General features: G+C 35.2%; 1 pseudogene; it reads right to left on the bottom strand.

The window, feature by feature from the left end:
- Positions 1-13,335: 13,335 nt before the first annotated feature.
- LOC102493956 (28S ribosomal protein S36, mitochondrial pseudogene) lies at positions 13,336-13,753 on the bottom strand (annotated as a pseudogene).
- Positions 13,754-14,203: the final 450 nt, after the last annotated feature.

Here is a 14,203-nt window from a genome sequence, read left to right as displayed (position 1 = left end):
TGTGCGTGCGTGCCCAAGATCCCAAGAGGAGAATGGAGGAGAAGGGATTGTGGTGTGGCCATCCCCCCTGGGGGGTGATTTCTCGTTTGCTGTCTCTATGTCTCTCTGTCTGGCAAGCACACGTGCCCTATAGCAAAAACCTCTCCAAAGGAAAAAAAGAAATGAAATAATAAAATTATGAGTGGAAGTAATTGAAATAGAAAATAAACAAAGAGTATAGGTGGCTTAAACTCATTTTGGGTACGTGTGTGTGTGCCCAAGATCCCAAGAAGAGAATAGAGGAGAGAAATTGTGGTGTGGCCATAGCCCCTGGGCAGTGATTTCTCACTTTCTGTCTCTCAGTCTCTCTCTGTCATTCTGGTGAGCACACGTGCCCTATAGCAAAAACCTTTAAAAAAAGAAAAAAGAAGAGAGAAAGGAACCAAATGAATCAATCTCCAATGAAATAGTCAATATAACAACAGATGCAGAAGAAATACAAAATATAATTAGAGGATACTTTGAACAAATATATGCCAAGAAAAAAAGACCATCTGGATGAGAGGGACAAATTCCTGGACAAATATACTCTACCAAGATTGAACCATTAAGATATAAAAAGTCTGAATAGATCCATAACAAGCCAGGAGATTGAATCAGTAATGAATAACTTCTCAACAAAGAAAAGCCTTAGCCTAGCCCTGATGGCTTCACCTCTGAATCCTACAAAACTTTTAAAGAAGAGTTAACCTCATTCTGATCCAAAGATTCAAAATGGAGAATCTCTCCCTGATTTATTCTATGAAGCTTCCATCACCCTTATCCTTAAAAGAGATAATGACAGGGGAACCAGCAGTTGGCATAATGGCTATGTTGCTGGACTCCCACGTGGTTCACGTCCCAGACCTGGTAGCTTGAAACTCATGCTGGGCGCGTGTGCGTGCATGCCCAAGATCCCAAGAGGAGAATGAAGGAGAAGGGATTGCAGTGTGACCATCCCCCCGGGGGGTGATTTCTCACTTTCTGTCTCTATGTCTCTCTCTGCCTGTCTGGCAAGCGCACATGCCCTATAGTGAAAACCTCTCAAAAAAATTTAAAAAGAGATATTGACAGGACAAGGAAGAAAAATTATAGAACAATATCGCTGATAAATATAGACATTATGATTATTAACAAGATACTAGCAAATCCTATTCAACAAATAATAAAAACGATTATACATACTTTTTAGATAGGCTTTATTCCAGGAATGCAAAGTTGTTTCAACATACACAACATCATAAATGTAATACACCATATGAAAAAAGTAAAAAACATATGATCATATCAACTGATGCAGAAAAAGCATTTGATATTATACAATATTCTTTTATGATCAAGACTTTCAGCAATATTGGCAAAAAAGGATCATTTCTCAACACAATAAAAGCTATCTATGAAAAACCCATAGCAAACATCATCCTGAATGGAGAAAAGCTAAAAGCTTTTTCCACTAAAAATTGGAACAAGACAAAGATGTCCACTTTCTCCACTCCTTTTCAATATAATACTCAAAGCACTTGCCAACACAGAAAGAGGAAAGAATAAAAGACATTCAAATAGGAAAAGAAGAGGTAAAACTCTGTTTATTTGCAGATCACAGGAGAGGATACATAGAGCACCCAAAGGTATCCATGAATATATTCCTGGAAGTAATACATAAATACAGTAAAGTTTCAGGATACAAAATCAACATACAGAAATATACAGCATTTCTATATTTGAAGAACAGGCAGGCTGAGATAAAACTAAAAATAGCAATTTCATTTACAATAGCAAAAAAAGTATAAGATAACTAGGAAAAAGTATAACTAAAGAAGGTGAAGACTTTCACAAGGAAAACTGTGAGACACTAAGAAAAAGAATTGAAAATGACACCAAAAAAGTGTAAGGACATCCCATGTTTCTGTATTGAAACAATTAATATATTCAAAATGGCAGTTCTGTCCAAATTAATCTACATATTTAATGCTATCACACTCAAAGTACCCACACACATTTTTTTACGGATCTAGAAAAGACAATCATAAAATTTGTCTGGAATCATAAAACATCCCGTATTGCCAAAGAAATCCTGCACAAGAAGAGTGGAGTGGGTGGCATCCCACTTCCAGACCCAAAAATATACTTCAAAGCTGTGGTAACCAAAACAGCATGGTACTGGCACAGAAACAGACAGGTGGACCAATAGAACAGAATAGAGTCCCCAGAAATAAATTCCCAAACATACAGTCAACTGATGTTTGACAATGAGTAACAGTCAATACAGTGGGAAATTGATGGGACCATGCAGACAACACAAGCTGGTAAAGAGGCTGCCTCCCATGTCTAAAAGGCAAGGCCTGGACTGGGAAGAAACTGCGAGACAAGGCCTGGTTTATGAGCACTCCCTTGTGTCATTATACTGGTCTGTACTCAATCTCTGCCATGAGCTTTACTGTTATTATGGTACCCTGCAAAGGTAAAATATCACCCCCAACCATTACAATAAAGCCAATTAGTGATCTTGTAGGAATGTGGCTTCCTAAGACAGCATGGCATGCAAGGGCCAGGAAGTTTGAGACTCCCACATCTGTCTGTTTTGAGCCAAAATTAACATTTGTTAGGTTAAATTAGTATAAGCCAAATTAGCGTTAGTAGCATATGAAAACTAAGTTAGTTTAAGGCTAGTTTTATGTAAATACCCCTTATTAGAGCTACAGGCCAAAGTTAACTCATGCCAGGCAAAGTCAGCACATTCACCATATAACAGGGATCCAGAGGTAAAACAGAAGAACTCACTAATTGACAGACTCAACAAATATAATACAGAAACCTGCAGGTTTATAAAAATAGGAAAAGCCTGACAGGTGCAAACAGGATGAACAAACCTGAAGGTTCCAGAGAAAGATTAACTATCTTAGCTGGGAGCTCTTATCTAAAACAACAGGTAGTTTTAAGTACAAAGAGAATCTCATCTATGTGCTGTTGACTATGAAAAACTGCTAATAAAACATCCTGTGTTGTCTCCTGAGCTACAAGATCATCTTCCTTTCCCATATGGGTAATAGGCCCACCTTCCTTAGTTGTAATATATAGATAGTCCATATATTAACTGTGTCTTTACTTAACAAGACAAGATTTCTATCTAGGCCTTTGTAACCAGCAATGCTGCCATCCTGGCCTGGGACTAAAGTTATCAAGCTGACCTGGGACTGAAGTTATAAACTTCCTGCAACCCCACTCTTCAAAAGACCCTTCCCAGTAATCAAGATCTAAGAAGATACAACAGACAAATGGACTTCCTTATCCTGAGAATTGTGATTGATTTTACCTCATCAGACAAGACAAATAGCATGTTTTATAATTATTGTTTCCATGCTTTGTATTCCCTATTTTCTAAAGTAAAATTTTACTAACCTTCACCCCCCCCTTACTTCCTAAACATCCCTCAATAAATACATGTGTTTGATAGCTGCTAGCACGACAGTCTGGAGCTGGCTCTGGCTGTGGTTGGCTGAGAACATGCAAAGAGGCATTGAGGTCTTAGTTTAATTTCTGTTCCTGATCACCTGTGTCGTCTTCCTATGTATGAGTCTCTACTAACACACCCCACTGAGGCTGGACCCCGGCAGGAAATGGCAAACCTCTTCAGCACACAGTGCTGGAAAAACTGGATATCCACCTGCAGAAAGATAAATCTATACTCCTATCTTTTACCATTGACAAAAATAAACTCAAGGTGGATCAAAGATATAAACCTAAGACCTCAAACTATATAACTACTCCTAGAAAACACAGGTGAAACTGTGGGAGACATTGGGGTAGAGAAAGACTTCCTAAATAAGACCCCCAAAGCACAGTCAGTAATTCCCAAATTAGACAAGTGGGATTACATCAGACTAAGAAATTTCTGCATGGCAAAATACACAGTAATTAATGTGAATTGACAGCCCAGAAATGGGAAAATGTTTTTGTAAACTATGCATCAGTAATGGACTAAAATCCAGAATATACAAGAAACTCAAGCAGCTGTCCTGAGCAAAGATGATCAACTCTATTAAACTATTGGATAATGAGTTAAAAAATCACTCTTTAAGGATGACAAACTACTAGCCAAAAGTCATATGAAAAAATACCCCATTTTAAGGGAAATGCAGATCAAAATATCAATGAGATACCACCTAACTCCAGTCAGAATGACTAATACAAAAAAAAATGGTAAGTGCTGATGAGTGTGTGGTTAAAGTGAAATTCTCTTACACTGCTAGTGGGAATGTAAATTGGTCCAGCCTCTGTGGAGAACAATTAGGGGATTTTCTAAAAACCTACAAATAGAGCTTCCATATGATCCAACAATCTCACACCTTGGTATATCCCCAAAGGACAGAATAATTATTAATTGGAAAAGTGTTTGTACATCGATATTTTTTGCAACAATATTCACAATTGCTAAGACATGGAACCAAACCAAATGCCCACAAACAGATGAATGGATTAAAAAACAGTGGCACATATACTCTATGGAATATTATTCAGCCATAAAAAATTATCCTGACTTTTTCTCCTGAGTGAAGCAATTCAGGCTATGAAGGAGAGACATTGTATTTCTACTTAATATATACCAAATGTCCCCACTCTATGACAGAAACAGAGTGCTTGAATTATATAGAAACACAGTAAATGGTTGTGAATACCAGTTACAGTGTGAGAAAAAGGTAGGTGAAAGAATAGAGTCTGAAGAAAGACACTAGTGAGAAAAATAGAGAGGCTATAGTATTTTGGGACAAATAAATGTGGCATTATCAGCTGAAGATAACTTTATAGCATTATCAATTAGACTGGCAAGAAATGCACACATTGGAATATTAACTTTTCATGCTAAATAATATGATTAAATGTATTAAAGAACTTGAAATAAAAAATAAAATTAAAATAAATATAAATTCCCCGAAATTCAAATAGAGTCATTTGTAAATATCTTTGTGTTATATATGTGTGTGTGTGTGTGTGTGTGTGTGTGTGTATTATTACTATTATTTATATATTCAATTGTTATACACCATTTAATTTGTAAAGAGATTTTTTTCCACAACCTGATATATGCCACACAGCAGGCAAGTTGAGAATACTGTACATGACATCACCATCATGAAAGAAACCATGTCTATGTCACACAAATGTCTTACTTCTCCATTTCTTCTCACATTTCCCTTCCTGTACTTTTTTCCCTCTTATTCTACTTTGTTCCAAGTTTCCATAAAAATCTTGAATTCTTTTATGTCCTCCAGTCTTTTAGTCTCTGTCAGAGTGTAGAGAGTAAGTAGAGACCTACAGTGTCTCTGTTTCACAGTCAGACTTGATTCACTCAGCAATAAATTTTCCATGATTATACACTTTCTATCAAATATGAGGGTTTTTTTATGGCTGAATAGTATTCTATGGAGAATGTGTTACACACTTTTTCAATCTATTTATCTATTTGGGGAAATTTGAGTTGTTTCCATGTCTTAGCAATTGTGAATAATGTTGCAATAAATATACCTGTGCAAGTGCTTTGACTGCACATTTTCCTATCCTTTGGGTAGATCTACAGTAGAGGAACCTTATTTTGGTTTTGATATGCTTTTCCCTTATAATAAAAAATATTGAGCAGTTTTTTTCTTTATATTTTTTCTTCCCAACAAACTCCTTTTTTAATATATTTTTTATTTCAATTTCTTTTATACATTCCATTTCATAATTTATTTAGCTTATAAAGTGAATACTCCAGTATTCACTTTATAAAGTTCTCACCAGTCTAGTTGAGAACACTATACATGTTGTATTCAACAGATAATAACCAATTTCTTAAGACCATAAATGCAATGCCTCTCTAATTTTCTAATTATTGTCTATTCTCAAACTCTCCTCCTTCACCCACCCTCTTATGTTTTTTGACTGTATGTCCTCCTTAAAGAGTTGTTTATTCATCTAGTTTTCCCATCTGTTAAAAAATATTATTATAGTCTTGATATTATATTGAATCTTATATAACTTTGCACTGTATTACATTTCAACTTACAGAAGGAATACCATGCATATCAGTGAAGACAAAGTCATTACTATCTACAACATCATCATCAAATTGTTTTTCATCTTTTTTTAATATTATTATTTCTCTATTTTATACATCTAATCACTCATTTTGCTTGTAAAAAGACTATCCTATATGAAATATTTCTCAGGCCAGTATAGTTGAGAATACTATACATGTTATCATCATGTAATAAACCATAAAGTACAAATATTTGGTATATATTAAGTGGATACATACAATATCATTGTTTCATATCCTGACTTGCTTCACTCAGCAATAGATCCTCTATATCTAATCACTTTCTATCAAATGTCAGGGTCTTGTTGTTGTTTTTTATGTCTGAGTAGTATTCCATAGTGTATATGTGCCAAACTTATTCAATCCATTTATCTGTTTCTTAACAATCATAAATTATCCTGCAATAAACATTGATTAGCAAGCGTTTTTCTGATAAGCATTCTCCTGTCTTTTGGGTAGGTATCCAGAAATGAGATTGCTAAATTAAATGATAGTTCTATTTGAGGATTTTTGAGGAACCTCCATATTGTTCTCTGTGGTGCGCACTGAATATGGAAGCCATTTTTCTATCCACCATTTTGGAAACCATTAGGCTTTACTTTGCTACTGAGCAAGTTGTTTCTCAGAAATTATGTGACTAACCGTTTTCCCCGGAAGTGTTTGGGTTTTTAGGCAACGGGAGAGATTTACCCACATCAATGATTGGTTCATGCTGTTTTATCTCATTTGCATTTCGGGCAACCAATTGGTTCCCACCAGCTGTATATAGCTCGCCATTTCTCCTCAATAAACGGAAGTAGATTGAAGAAGAAAAAAAAAAGAAGAAAAAAATGGATGCTGCTCGTTGACTACCAGAAAGATTAATCAAACAGATTAATTCTAACAAGTCATCCAGGGACAATGAAAGCCCTGAGATACCTCTCTCTCCTTCCACAGATCAACAAAATGAAGATGCTTCTTAAATACCTAATCCTGTTTTGCTTCTTCGACACTACTGCTGCCGGTTTTAATCCTGGTGCCGCTCCTCCTGGCAGAACAGGGTGGTCTCTGTCTTGCTTTACAAAAACGCTGCTGTTTTTACACCAACAAGTATGGCACCGTTCGTGACAATCCCTTATGGTCAGCATGGAATAGACTCCTCCCATTTTTCCTCCCCATACTTAGTCCAATTCTAAGTTTACTGATTGTTTGCTCTTTGAGGCCTTTCTCTTTAATAAGCTCATGGCTTTCCTTAAATGCCAAATTCATGTCTCTATAAAAGTGCAGCCTATCCAAGTCCATTACCACAACCTGGAAATAGAGTATCACGGAGCCTAATCTGTACTCCTGCCTGGGGCGCTAAATTGGTTAGCCAAAGACAGGTAAGAGAGTCTGAGCCTAACAGCTATACAGTCCTTCCACCTAAGACAGAAAACCCATCATAGCTATGGGATTCTCCAATGACAAGTAAGGATAGACATGTGGCTCTAAAAACGACTCCAACCTAAGACAGACACGATTCCCCCAGGTGTTTCTCCTCTCTTTGAAAAAATAAAAAAGGGGGACATGTGGCGAACACTGAATACGGAAGCCATCTTGCTATCCACCATCTTGGAAACCATTAGGCTTCACTTCCTCACTGAGCAAATCGTTTCTCAGAAATCATGTGACCAACCGTTCTCCCCGGAAGTGGTCACAAGTGTTGGTGTAAAAACAGCAGCGTTTTTGTAAAGCAAGACAGAGACCACCCTGTTCTGCCAGGAGGAGCGGCACCAGGATTAAAACCAGCAGCAGTAGTGTCGAAGAAGCAAAACAGGATTAGGTATTTAAGAAGCATCTTCATTTTGTTGATCTGTGGAAGGAGAGAGAGGTATCTCAGGGCTTTCATTGTCCCTGGATGACTTGTTAGAATTAATCTGTTTGATTAATCTTTCTGGCAATGGGAGAGATCCACCCACATTAATGATTGGTTCATACTGTTCTATCTCATTTGCATTTCGGGCAACCAATTGGTTCCCACCAGCTGTATATAACTCGCCATTTTTCCTAAATAAGCAGAAGTAGACAGAAGAAGACGACTTGACCAGCACCTCGTAGTGTATGTGCGTGTTTTTGTCCCATCTCTCACTCCCTCCCCTGAGAAACCTGTTCTACTGTCCCGCGGGCCGGGACAGTTCTCTACAGTGGCTAAACTAGTTTACATTCTAAACAACAGTATGAGAGAGATGCCCTTTCACCACATCCCTGGCAACACTTACCACTTTTTGTATTTTTACTCATTGCCATTGTGATAGGGATTAGGTGGTGTCTCAGTTTGGTTTTGATCTGCATCTTTCTTATAATGAAAGATGTTGAGCATTTCTTCATATGCTTTTTGGCTGTTTGCATGTCTTCCGTAGATTTTTGTTCAACTTATTTTGCCATCTTTTAATTGTGTTAGTCATTTATTTTGAGTCAGAAGCTTGAGTTATGTGGGTATTCTGGTTATAAGTTGTTTGAGGCATATTTTACAAAAATATGCTTCCATTCCGAGGGTTGTAGATTTACATTTGTTACTGTGTTCTTTGCTCTGCAGAAAGTTTTTAGTCTGATATAGTTCCAATTGTCTTTTTTCCTTTGCTTTGGGAGTCTTATTTAAGAAGTCTTTTTCTATCCCTATATTTTCTAGAATTTCCCCAGTGTTTTCCACTAGTAGTTTTACAGTTTGAGATCTTAGGTTCAGGTCTTCAATCCATTCTGGGTTGATTTTTATTAATAGTAAAAATTGAGAATTCAGTTGCATTTTCTGCAGGTGGATACCCAATTTTTCCAGCACCATTTGCAAGAAAGATTTTCCTTTTCCCAATGGATTGACTTTGTCAAAAAATCAGTTGGATGTAACCTTTAGGGTGTATTTCCATGGTCTCTATTCTATTCCATTGATCTACATGTCTGTTTTTGTGCTAATACCATGTTGTTTGATGATCACAGCTTTATAGTATATCTTGGGGTTAGGGAGTGATGTATCACCTATTCCACTCTTCCTGTGCAGGACTGCTTTGGCAATACAAGATATTTTATAACTCCAGACAAATTCTATGATTGTCTATTTTAAATCTGTGAAGAATATGTCTGATATTTTTTATTTCAATTGCATTGAATATATACATTAATTTAGGTAGAATTGCCATTTTGATTATGTTAATTCTTTCAATCCAGAAACATGAAATGTCCTGCCACTTTCTATGTCCTTATTAATATCTTTTTAAAGATTTTTATAGTTTTTGTTGTAAAGATCTTTGACTTTCTTAGTTAGGTCTATCTTTAGGTATCTTATACAGTTTTTCTTTATAAAATTTCTTCTTTTTTTTTTTGGAGAGGTTTTTGCTATAGGGTGTGTGCGCTCACCAGAAAGACAGAGAGAGACAGAGAGACAGAAAGCAAGAAATCACCCTCCAGGGGGGATGGCCATGCCGCAATCCCTTCTCCTCTTAGGATCTTGGGCACGCACACACATGCACCCGCCGAGTGTTTTAAGCTGGGTCTGGGACATGAACCACGGTCGACTACATGAGAGTCCAGCGAAATAGCCATTACACTAACTGCTGGTCCTGGTATCTGATACATGTTATGGCTATGGTGAAAGGAATTTCTTTCTTTAGCTCCACTTCATTTAACTTGTTGATAATTTTGTAGACTGACACTTTTCTCTATTCATTTATTAATTCGAGAAGATTTCTCATGGAAACCTTTGGGTCTTCTAAGTATACCATCATATCATCTGCAAGTAAAACTACTTTCAACTCTTCTTTGCCTATTTGGATGCCTTTTATATTTTGTTGTTTTCTGATTGCATTAGCTAAGACTTCTAGCATTATATTAAAAAGCAGTGGAGAAAGTGGACAGCCTTTAAGCTTTTCCCCATTAAGTATAATGTTAACTATAGTTTTTTTTGTATATAACTTTTATTGGGTTGAGAAATGACTCTTATATACCAATCTTACTAAGAGACTTAATCATGAAAGGATGTTATATATTATCAAATTCTTTCTCTGTATCAATTTAAATGATCATATGTTGTTTTTTCTTTCTTCCTGTTAATATGGTGTATTATATTTATGGTCTTGCATATGTGAAACCACCCTTTATTCCATTCCTGGAATAAAGCCTCCTTTGTCATAATGAATTATATTTGTTATATGTTGCTGGATATGATTTTAAATGTCTTGTTGAGAATTTTGCTTATATATTTATCAACACTATTGGTCTGATGTTTTCCCTTTTTGTCATGTCCTTATCTGTTTTGGGAATGAGGATGATTTAGGCTTCATACAATGAATTTGGAAGGTTTTCTTCCTTTTGAATCTTCAGAAATAATCTGAGTAGGATAGGGATTAACTCTTTCATAGAAGTTTTTTAGAATTCAAAAGTAAAGCCATTTGAGCCGGGGTTTTCATTTTTGGGAAGTTATTTATTATTGATTCAATCTAATGGCTTATTGTGGGTATATTACAATTTCTCTGCCATTCTGTTTCAATCTTGGTAGATTATATGAGTACAGAAATTTGTCCAACTCCTCCACCTAATCTTGTTTACAACTCATTGTATCATCTAATGATATTTTATATTTCTATTATTTCTGTTGTAATGTTGCCTGTTTCATTACATAGTTGATTTATGTGGTCTATATTTTTCCTTTATCAGTATAGCCAATGATGTGTCAATTTTGTTCATCTTTTCAAAGAACCAACTTTAACTTTAATTTTTTTTTTCTGTATGGTTCATTTATTTTCTATTTCATTAATTTCTACTTAAGCTTTTATTATGTATTTTCACCTGGCATTTATTTTTTGTTTTTGTTTTTATTGTTGGTTTTCCAGTTCTCTTAGGCATGATGCTAGGTTATATATTTGCCTGCTTTCCAACTTTTTTTATGCAAACTGATGCTATAAATTTCCATCTTCTGATTGCTTTTGACATGTCATATTAAAACTCATGTAGTCTGTATCATTTATTTCTATCAGTTTTTATTTCAAACTTAATTTCTTCAGTAGTTAAACAGCCATTCAGAAATATGTAGTTCAGTTTCCCATGTTTGTGTATTTTCAAAAGAGTTTCTTGAAATTAATCTTGAGTTTAATTCCATCACGGTCAGAGAAGAAGCTGGGAATAATTTCTATGCCTTAGAATCTGTAAAGGCTTGATTTATGTTGTATCATATTGTCAAGGTTTCAAAAGGTTTCTTACGTAGTTGAGAAAAATGTATATTTTGTGGTCTTAGGATGTGAAGTTCTATACATTTCTATCAAGTCCATTCAATTTGTAGTATCATTTAGGACCTGTATCTATTTCTTTTTGTGTAGAAGATCTATTTGAAGGAGATATTGAGGTGTTGAGGTCCCCAATAATTATAGTGTTGCTGTCTATCTCCCCCTTTAGCTCCAGCAGTCTTTCCTTCACATATATAGGTACTCCTGTGTTGGGTCCATAGATATTTTGGCTGAATAAATCTATTTACTATTATATAATGCCCTTCTTTGTCTCTTCTTAAAGTCTTTGTCTTGAAGCCTATTTTGTCTGAAATTAACATAGAAACTTCAGACGTTTTTTGATTTTCTTTTGTATGGAGTATCTTTTTCCAGTTCTTCATTGTTAGTCAATGTATGTCTTTATTCATAAGGTCTGTTTCTCATAGGCAACAGATAGAGGGTCTCTCTCTCTCTTTCTTTCTTTCTTTTATTCTTTTGGTCAGTCTGGGTCTCTTATTTGGAGAATTTAATCCATTAATATTCAATGTTATTATGGATATTTCTGGACCTGTTTTTATCATTAAGTGAGCCATTTTTTGGTTGTTCTCCTATAACTGTCCATCTGAGATTTTAATTTTTCTGGTATAGCACTCCCTTCAGAATCTCTTCAAGAGCTTGCCTGGAGTTGGTAAATTATTTCAGATTTTGTTTAATCAAAAATGCTTTTATCTTTTCTTCTCTTCTGTAAGACATTCTTACCAGGTATAGTATTCTTGGTTGAAATCGTTTTTCATTCTTTACTTGCTTACATTATTTCCAATGCAAGGTCTGATATTATCCTGATTGGTTGACCTTTATAAGTATCTTGATGCGTCCCTCTTGCAAATTTTAGTATCTTGCTTTGTCTGTTTTTTTTTTTTTTTTTTTTACCAATCTGGCTATGATATGCCTGAAAGAGGATCTATTTGGGTTGATTCTGTTTGGGGTACTGTGTATTTCTTGGGTCAGGATACTTCATTGCATTTGTACGTTAAAATTTTTTGTTTATGATTTTCATGGAATACATTATCGATGCCCTTATCATTTTATTCCTTTTCTGGAATACCGATTATGATGATATTGAGGCACTTTATGGTATACAGTATTCTTCATATATTATCCTTATTTTCTTGGTTGTTTTCTAAATCTTTTTTTCTTTTAAGATATGGAAGAAATTTTATTTAGCTTTGAAACGTTTTAGTTTCACAATATATAAAACCTAGGCACAGTAAGACCCTATTAAAGTGTTACAAATTGCTTAATAAGATAAATATTTAGGTTGATTTATGAGGCTTTCAGATATTAAGTATGAGAAAGTTAATGGCTATAAGGGTTTGCATACATGATCACAATCAAAATGGTAAAATAAACAAAAGACTGAAGTTTAACACACCCAAAACATAACTGCAATTTCTAGTGAAACATTTATTCCTATCCCATGGTGATTTACATCTTATTTTCATTTTATATTGACTTTTTAAAAAATATGGATTACAGAAAATCTTTTGTGTTATCTTTCTGGTCCTAATACTAATCACCTATTGTATCTCTGCTATTGTTTTGTCATTTAGATTATGATATCCCTATTAAGCCAGTTATACTTACTAAAGTTTGTGAATGAAAAAAAAAAGAGAAGACAAATAATAATTAGTTCACTGATCTTCATTCAATTTTAGAAAAATTATGTCCCTAAAATTGCAATTCTATCTGGCAAATTCTTTCCATACCTAAATAGAAATGGGAAAAAAAAGTGAAATTATGAGAAACCTATGGCAGTTTATTAGACACTGTGCTTTTAATAGTTCAAAACTGATGATACTTGATAATCAAAAGTAAATTAACAGGCTAGCATGTAAAAATGTATACTTTAATAAGTACAAATTATATAAATAATTAGGTAAGCTTGGAGCTGACCAAGATACATAAATTAGGAGATACAAGTGTCTATCTAAATTTTCTATATTTCTTTTTTTAAGAATATTTATTAAAGCAAATTGTTTAATATAAAATTTCTCATTTGTCATTTTAGAAGTCCTTTATTGTAAAGACAATTCTTCTTTCTGATGAAAACAGCAGTCACAGTGATTACTCTGGACCACCACATTGGATAAATCCATTTCTTCTTGAGACTCCAGTTTCCTTCTGTATTTCTGAGGTAAAGTTTTTATTATTTCTGCCGTGTCTGGTGGACCCTGATACATCAGCAAATCTGGTGATTTACTTCCCTTAGAATGCTGTGAGACCGCAGAAGAATGGGATGACAGCCCTGTTGACATCAAAGCTTCTGATACATTGGGTTTAGGATTGTCTCTTCTGTCAGGAAAACTTATTAATGGTGTATGTTGCTTCACTACCTGCACGACCCTGCTGGCAGATGCCATCTTGCTGCCCATCATGATCCCAGAGAAGGGGCAGCTTCTGGGGTGCAAGCCAGACGCAGCAGTAACTCAAGGAGTGGGCATTGGGGGGCGGGACCTGCCTCTGACCTCAATCTTCTTGATAGTGTTTTCTAGGTCAGATGTTTTGTTTCCCATACTTGAGATTCTATCTTTGCATGATGTAAGCTTTTAATACTTTCAAGGGAGGTTTTTATTTTCTATATCACATTCTTCATCCCTAGGGGGTCTATCTGATTCTTTTTCAAGGTGTCTATTTTTTTTTCTTTCAACATGAAAGAACTTCCTCATCTCCTGAAACACATTATCTTTTTGCTCTTGCCTCTCAGCTAGTTTGTTCACTACAAATTCTAAATTGCTTATCCAAAATGTCTATGACGTCCATTGTGTTGTCTGTGAGTGATGTGGGATTGACAATTTCCCTTGGGAAAGTGACATTTTGTTGGTTGCTCATATTTCTTGAGCCT

This window comes from Tupaia chinensis, unplaced genomic scaffold (assembly GCF_000334495.1).
Source record: "Tupaia chinensis unplaced genomic scaffold, TupChi_1.0 Scaffold144814_1, whole genome shotgun sequence".
Taxonomy (NCBI): domain Eukaryota; kingdom Metazoa; phylum Chordata; class Mammalia; order Scandentia; family Tupaiidae; genus Tupaia; species Tupaia belangeri.
The sequence above is the reverse complement of the archived record's forward strand: the minus strand, read 5'-3'. Positions and strand labels throughout refer to the sequence as shown.